General features: G+C 33.8%; 1 long non-coding RNA gene and 1 pseudogene across 1 annotated transcript; both read right to left on the bottom strand.

Annotated features, from left to right (window-relative positions):
- Positions 1–2,587: 2,587 nt before the first annotated feature.
- LOC142529796 (uncharacterized) lies at positions 2,588–3,120 on the bottom strand. The gene is made up of 2 exons (XR_012815965.1): positions 3,048–3,120; positions 2,588–2,930 (listed from the first exon to the last, which is right to left on the bottom strand). It is a non-coding gene; the product is annotated as an uncharacterized LOC142529796 (long non-coding RNA).
- Positions 3,121–4,494: 1,374 nt separating this feature from the next.
- On the bottom strand, positions 4,495–7,166 carry LOC142529788 (histidine--tRNA ligase, chloroplastic/mitochondrial-like; annotated as a pseudogene).
- Between the last annotated feature and the right edge of the window lie 1,724 nt (positions 7,167–8,890).

Here is an 8,890-nt window from a genome sequence, read left to right as displayed (position 1 = left end):
AAAGAATATGCTAAAATCCTGTTAGAGATAGTAGCTTATCTTGTCGTGAATACTTCCAACAAATTACAATATTAAGTGTGGAAATAATCTGATTGAGTGAATGGAAATAGTAATATCAGTAGACAGTAGTTGTTTATGGAAGTTCGAAGTTAAAATCTTCTACGTCTCCCCTTCTTCTGTTTCCAGAAGATATCACTAAAAGACTTTGGATTTTACAGTACAACTCGTGTACACACCCACTTCAGCAGGGCTTACCCTTTGCCTAATGAAACTCTTAGTTCCTCAACACAGTGAAAATACGATACAACAAAGTTCTAAAAAGACTCTTTTCAGATTACAAACTCTTCTTGATAAAATATGAGGGCATTGAATAATTGTGAAGAGTGTAAGAAACAGTAGCACAGAATGATCTCAATAGATCAGATATCTGCTATGAAGCGTGTGCTACTTTTCTTTATGTTGAACTCGAAGATATTAAGGATTCTCGTTTCGTGAAATACAGATTGATTTTGAGAGATGTTTCGCACTATCTTCTATATGGGTTTGTTCCATATATATAGGTGACTGAGTTCAACGTCTTTAATCAGAAACTGTCTTCTGACTTCTGATATAATCAGCTTTATTACCGAAATAGGTTCCTGCAGAAAAGCTATAAAACAATCAGTCCTGTTTTATACTAAAATCGGCAAAGTGAATTAAATGTCTTCGTACAGTGATTAAGGCTGCAATTAATACTTGTACTAGAAAAAGGTAACGGTAACATTTAAAGCTGATAACGTTAAGATGTCGAGTCTAATAAAGTCCTTTCTTCTGCTTCTGATTCTATATCCGTTTAGGTATTTCTTCTGCTTTTCTCCGCTACTGATTCTGTTTTTTTGTTATCTGCTGTTTTAACGAGCTATCTACTGTTTTTGATTTTCATCGCCACAATAAATTTAGATCTAACACATTCATAAAGTATTTGTCTCATTTCATCACGCATTTTATATTCTTGCATATTAGTTTCAAGCCGTTTTTTGTTAATTGTTTTATATATATTTTATCACTACTCAAGTCGAACCATTTCCGGATTTAATTAATTTTCAGTGATCTAGCAAAACTAGTCGTTCAATCATATTTCTTAATAACCTAAAAAACTGTAATAAATAATTCAAAGTTTTGAAAATCATTTAAGAATTTATTCACCCTTTGTTACCCAATTTAGATGATTCAGCTCACACTCACCAAAAATAGTTTGAGTTCTAAAATAAGAGGAGGCACATATTTTGGTGACTATTTTTCATGTTTTATGCATTTTGTTTGTCCAAACATGATTTTGTGCCAAACAAACTCATTTAAAGCTCCAAATATTTTCCAATACCGAAGACTAAAAAAGGACAAAAGGGATTTTTTCTAGAGTAGCTCTCTTGTGAGACGGTCTCACGAATCTTTATCTGTGAGACGGGTCAATCCTACCGATATTCACAATAAAAAGTAATACTCTTAGCATAAAAAGTAATATTTTTTCATGGATGACCCAAATAAGAGACTCGTCTCGCAAAATACGACCCGTGAGACCGTCTCACACAAGTTTTTGTCTTTTTATTTATAACTATATAACCATTAAATAACTTTTATTATTTGGTTGGTAAATTGGAAAGTTAGAAAATTATGGTTGAAGAGAGAATATTATAGATAATAAAAATTGAATCTTTCACCAACATACAATTAAGAGGTTTAATTTTGATATAAAATAGCCGATTGTGGCATACAAGATGTGTAAGGTCCCCAAAAAAATAGAGAAGAAAATAGTTATTTTAAAAAAATTAAAATAAAAGTAATAAATTTTTTGAATTAAAATGTTGGTGAGAAAATGTGATGAGCAAAATTGTGGAATATGAAGTTAGAGACAGGTAAAATATATAAGATAAAAAATTTTCACCATATATCACAAGATAGTTAGTCTAAGAAGTTTTGACTTTAATAGTACAAAGATATTCGCATTAGTTCAAGTTATAATATTTACAATTTCATCAAAAATCATGAAGTCCACATGTCACATACACATTATATTAACCATCTATTGTCTCACGTTCATTTTAACATTAACATTCATTATTTGTGGGTCTCTTTGTTCATTCATTCATTTTTATTTTTATTTTACATTAAATAAATATAATTTCAAATTTATTTGCACAATTTAAATTATTATTATTTAATAGGAATAATGATATTATTTTTATATATATTTATTACGTAAAATTATTTTATCTTATTTTATGAATGTCATTTATTTAAAACTAAAATTTTATTATAAATTTGAAATGAAAGAATAAAACATATAAATAAACATGAGTTTCATTTATTTATTGTGGAATGTGTGAATATTATAGATTAATAACTGATTTTTTTAGTAAAATAAACGTCAATTAGTTGTTAAATATTCGTTCAAACAATTTTTTTTTATTTTTTTTAAAAATATAAACTAAAATATTTGAATTATTTTTTAAAAAAATTAAAACTAAATAAAAATATATATAAAGTGCCATGTGGTGTGGGCCAAGGCAGCCCACCCCTCACGCCTTTTGCTGGAGCGTGCAGCCATGTCTTGAAGGCAATACTAATTGATGCACACAAGAAAGATTCGTGAATCAAAGGATATCAAATCCTCCATTACAATGTCAGTTCCATGTTCCTCATAAAACTTGTATGTTCACTACATGTGCTTAACAGACAAAACGTTGAAAACATGTCCACAATCCATGAGGGGATCCTCTTGTTTGGTTAATAACTGATCATTTAAGTGAAACCAACCTATGTCACTCAAGTTCATTGACTTTAACCTCGAACTGTTCCCCAGAATCTTTACTTTAACCATTCCCTTTTGCCACTCATCGTTCCCTACCAGTACAAGCCTTCGAGCATTTATTCTTGCTGCCCGTTTGAACACACTGCAAAATTATCAAGGGAACAAGAAAATCTCTATAACTAAGTGTTGTACTAACATAAACCAGATACAGAAAGTTAAACAAATATTTACGATGGAATATCTACAGCCCTGCGTTTACCTATGAACATATGTGGAATCTGTGGAATTTTACCTCAAACAAATTCCAGTATAGTAGGCCAAGACACGTACAATGGACGTGATAAATGCAAGATTTGCACTTAACTTATATTAGAATCCAGTTTGAATTATGCTTGTTTCGAACAGAATTATGCGTTTTTGGTTGGTTTTTGTTGTCATTTCAGGAATGGAGAAAAAGCGGACACGAAGCCAAGTGAGCCAAGAAAACAAGTGCACAACCAACACACTATCGGATAGAACCTCGCGCGCAGCTGCGCGAGATCACGCGCAGCCGCGCGCAATGATACGCAAGAGGATCGACAGAAGTTCTCGCGCGGCCGCGCCACTTAACGCGCAGCCGCGCGCACATACATGAAAGAATCGGCCAGAGACTTGCGCGCGGCCGCGCCACATCACGCGCAGGCGCGTGCGCACCAATACAGACGAATGACCAGACACTTACGCGCGGCCGCGCGACTTCATGCGCGACCGCGCGCACACATGCACGGGCCAGCGAGCAGAAGCAGCCGCGCCATTTCTCGCGCAACCGCGCGCGCGGCGTTTAGAAAACTTATAAAATGCGCGAGTTAGGTCAGAACGAGGGGAGCCGCCTTGGGAAAGAAACACACGAGAAAAATCAGCCGCCGTGGGAGAACAGAACACACGCACAACTGGAAAGACGGACGAAGAGAGATCACGAAATACGAAGAACGACGGATCTGGGGACAGATACGACACTTTGGATTTGCTATCTTTTCCTTCGCTTCTTTACTTTATTGTGTAGTGATATCTAGAACTGTGAACATGTCTTATTTTCGCTTGGATTCCGTGATGAACTAAATTTCCATTCTAGAGGTTGACGTAGCTTTGTCTATAAGATGATTTGACGTTGATATTTTGATGATTGAATTCCGTTTTTGTTTAATTGTGTTCTCTATACTTATTTCACTGCAATTTACTGGCCATAAATTGTGCGTTGTCTGATTAATTCTACAACTCGAGAGAGGGACTAGGATTATAGATCGTTAGAGACACATCGTTGAATGTTTATATCGTTCGGAAGGCGTATAACTTTAGCGAGGCTTAGGTAAGAACATTGGTTGCATTTATCAGTTAAACTTAGATTTTTATTAGGAATAATTGAATCGAAGTTTGATTGATACATTTTATTCGTCACTTAGGAAAGGGGGAATAAAACACGTAAATGTTCTTAGCCATTAAATAAGAGGAATTCATGAAGTTAAATACACCCAGAAGAATTTTCGTAGAAGCTTAATAAAATCATTTCTCTAGATATTTTCTCTCATTGTTATTTCTCAATTCGGTGATTAGATTAATCTTTTGTTTTCAATTAATTCGATTAAGCAAATCAACCTTTTAATTGATTATTCTAAATAAAATTGAGACTATTTTAATTACAAGAACTGATATACATTTTTATACACACTCCTCGTGGGATCGACACTTGTGCTCAAAATTACATTTTACTATAACTTGACATCATGCGCTTGCGAGCATTCAAAAAAACAAGCAACAGGACGCATCAAATTGAATCCACTCAGAGAAAACATAGTTCTCAGCAAGTGAAAATAGTTTCTTCAGTTCAGCAATTGCTTCCACTGAATCCCCAAGTTTCTCTGCAGCAGTTGTACCATGATGAGAAGATATTTAATAATTTGTTGACGATTCTTCTTTGAAGAATAACTGAAAAATGAAAATTAAGTGTGCATGCTCTACACAAACATACAAAGAAAATATATTAATTCAAGTAAACTTGTACCAGTCAAAACATGACATCGATAGTCATAGCACCTAAATAAGGAGACTAGCATCACATTCTTATATAAAGTATAGGATTCTCAGAACATTTCATTGAAAAGATTCTCTCTTTTCAAAATTATAAAAAAATCCATTTCAAGTCTGATGATGTGGTCATCGTTAGTATAACATAGCCAGAAAATATATAAATTAGAGATTTTCTTCCTCTTTCCTACTCTGATTTATTGGCAACAAACTTTCCCAACCACAAATTATCAAAAGTCGCTATAGCGATAGAGTTCATAAGCAATGATAACCTTCCAAATTTGGAAAAGATTTCTGAGAGGATTTCCAATAGTTCCTCAAAAACCTCGTCTGAGAACTCAGTAGATCTCCACTCCCTCTCGATATCATCAATTGAAATCTTTTCAATCTGATATAACCAAAAAATATTAAACCAATAAGAAGAAACATAAACCAGAGAAAACAAAGGAACATAATTTAGCATAAACGTCAAATGAGAGAGATCAAGTGGACAGATCAAGACAGGAGGAAGAATGAAGCATTGGTACAGATTATTATAAATGGTAAATTGCTACAAATGATGATTAAATGACACATTGTCGAGTTAACCTTATCTATAATAACACAAACCCTACCAAACGAACTTTCTGGTATGGAATAGCGTCTCAGTACTTCTTGCAAAACCTATAGATAGCCAAACAAATGACAAAATAGAGAACATACATCAATGCTCCCCCATGTACTAACTAAAGTTGTAACATTATATTAGCAACTTCCCTTGATTTCAATATCATGAACTGCTAGTATGATAAAACAAGCATACAAATTATAAAGTATTTCACACCTTTCGACTAGAAACTTTAAGCCCATCTGATGCTATGATGCCAATGCGCTTGAAAAAGGTGACTATAGAAGAAATCAGCTCAGCTTCAGCCTAAAACAGCACTCGCATAATTACAAACTTATCCAATTCAATAACATGAAAATTAAGGTGTAGAACTGCCAACATGTATATGTACATGCCACATGGTCACCATTTCACAGGTTTCATACAGATAAAAACTGTAGGTAAAAGCAATTATGAAGTAGTAAAAAGGTATGGCGATACCTTCATCTCTATCTCAAAATGATAAGAAGTGTGAATGAAATTTGTGATTGTAACACGAAGTCGGAACAGAAGAAACTGTTCTTAAAACATAGGATAGTTTTAAGCTAAATTGTTCAAAAGAATATATTGTGGTACTTTCATAATAAAAAGCATATCACGTCGGAATAAAAAAGAGTAATCCTCCTTATATACTCCCACATTTTGCAAGTTAGAAATCGAGTACAGCTCAAAGTTAGCTCAATCATATTTCAGAAATTAGGCTTAATTCAGCCAAAACTGTTAGCTGTAGTGAGGCTCAACCTATCCACATGCACTTCAAAACTAACCACATTGACAGTCGACAGACTTATCAAGCAATGATGCTAGATTTACTTTACAACATGATGAAAAAAAGCTTGTAGAAATGACAATAGGTGCTTGGAAACTTCTTGAAAGAGATTGACAAGTTAACAGAATCAGAGTTATTTTGAGCAGCCAACCGAATAAAGTACGACACAAAAAATTGTAAGTCCAAATTTTCTTCAAGGCTCTGAAGGTAAGGATTTGACGATGTGAGTATGTGAATTTCAATGAAAAGGAAAACCATAGAAAACACAATAAATTCAATAGACATACACTGTGACATCTGGAACACCGATAATATCCATGTTCCATTGATAATAATCGCGACGGTGACCTTTGGTCATTCGTTCATACCACCAGCACTGTCCAATAGTAAACCATTTTAGCCAAAGGGAAACAGATTTTCTGAACATAAAAAAAGATGGAGATCAAAATCTGGAATCTGTACCTGGATAAAAAAAATCAGAATATACACAAATATTCTTCGGACAGTTTACATACAAGTTAAAAATTAGTCGCGGTACCAAAAACTTAGATTTGCTAAATATAGTTGTATTATAACTTACCTTTCTGTAACACAAGCCTTGCCAAAGAAGGAGTAAGTTCAGACCTTAATGCAACTCTGCGGTTTCCCCGATCTTCAAAGCAGTAAAGCTTAATCATACAATAAGAAAAGTAAGATACTTGAGTGTCACCTTCCAGTTTTACTTGCATTTGGTCATAATTGCTCCATTTCATATCCACATCTTTCTATAAAATGAATGGTGCACAATAAATGCACAAACAAAAACTATACCTGGTCTCTGATCTCCTCCCCAGCTTTCCTTATGAACACTGCTACTGATTCTAGAACTGGAAAATGAATCTCTTCGAAACCAAATGATCGTGAAACTGAAAACATCCAACAATCCATTACCACTTTGAGGCAACAATTACAATTAGAAACAAAGTTTCTTATCTTTTTTACAAACCATAAACGAGCATGTACCAAAGATTGCATACAAAGGAAACTGCTGAAGTGATAAAATGTTCTATAAGGCTGTTTTTCAAACTACGTTTCTCCTTGTTATTGCTACGTTTATGATAGTATGAAGATGGCCATGTGTCGTGTCTAGTACTCATTAGATATGGATACGGATATGGTGTGTACAAGGGATAGATATTGTGAGCAAAGTATCATTTTTTTTCTGCAAGAATTAATATACAGGCTTATCTGGCTCTATCAGATAGGGCAGGGACCATTTTGTAATTTTATAAGGCAAAAACGTGGGCCATTTTCTAAATTTTCAAATAACTTAAGGGTTTCTTATACAATTAAAAAAGGAATATTGCACTTCATATAATATATGATGCAAAAAAATTATTTGTGAATATTGGATTAATATTCATAAATCGTAATATACTTTAATTTATATGCATTCACAACATTTTGTTTCATTTTAATTGTTTCTTTTCATGATGTTTTTTCATTATTCATACACACATACACAAATATATATATATATACACAAAAAAAATATTGCCTCCTCCCCAAATTCATATTTGTCATATCCATGTCCATTCATCCATATCCATGCATTATAGAGTTATCGCTGATAGACAAACAAGAAAAAATAAGCTATCTATTCCCTGCTAATGCATGCTTCAACCACCTAGAAGAACATAATTTGTTTTTATGGTTTTATGCATGCTACGTTAACTGAAATTCTTTTGTATGCAAAGATATTCTGTGCTTCTACGGAAATTCAAGGGCAAAAGCCAATGCAAGAAAAACAGTGGACAATACAACAGGCTCTAAAGTGCAATACATTATCCCAAAAGTTCTAAATATATTTTGGCTTAGTTTCGTGTACCTTAACCTATGTACTAGACCGATCACTACTTCCTTTCTCCAGTTAAGTAGCTGTTTAAAGTACCAAATAACCACAAATCACATTTCCACCATTGAACTGAACACAGACAAGCTTCCAAAACATTAGGCAAAATTTATAGAGCCAGAACACCTATCACCATATGCTATGAACTCAATTTATATCAAACTAATTCAACCTTGTGAAATTCTGGTATTTTAGATAATTGTGCAGGAGAAAGAGAGAGTAAAGATTATATAGGGGAAATTATCATATTTCCGTTCCCCAATTGTGTTACAATCTTACAGTTCATATGGATTACAATGAATAATTCCCTATTGCCAGCCATGCCAAAGCTTTTTATTTCTAATTACTAACTAGCACTGTTGGCTTTACGCTGGAAACTCTTGCAATGAGCACTAACAGTTAGGTACAACCATTGGACCACGAAATCAAAAAATCCAACCGTGTACAATGCCCGAGAACTTATTCATTGGCCTCATGCCATAATTCACGATCAAAGCTTCCCTCAATCACTACTCAACCAATGTAATACCTTTCAATCCAGAAAGTATCAATAACTTAGATATCGACTGCCAAAACCAGCTAAAATTATTTTTCTCAGGAAACTAAAAATGCACAATCAAAGCACAAGTTACACTAACCTGAAGGCAAACCAAGTAAATTAGTTTGGTCAAATCTAGCACGCGTCCTAATGTATTTTGGGAGCCAAACTTACACTTTTACGAAATCTAAATATAA

This window comes from Primulina tabacum, chromosome 2, assembly GCF_025594145.1.
Source record: "Primulina tabacum isolate GXHZ01 chromosome 2, ASM2559414v2, whole genome shotgun sequence".
NCBI classification, from domain to species: Eukaryota; Viridiplantae; Streptophyta; class Magnoliopsida; order Lamiales; family Gesneriaceae; genus Primulina; species Primulina tabacum.
This window is presented reverse-complemented; position numbering and strand designations above follow the sequence as displayed.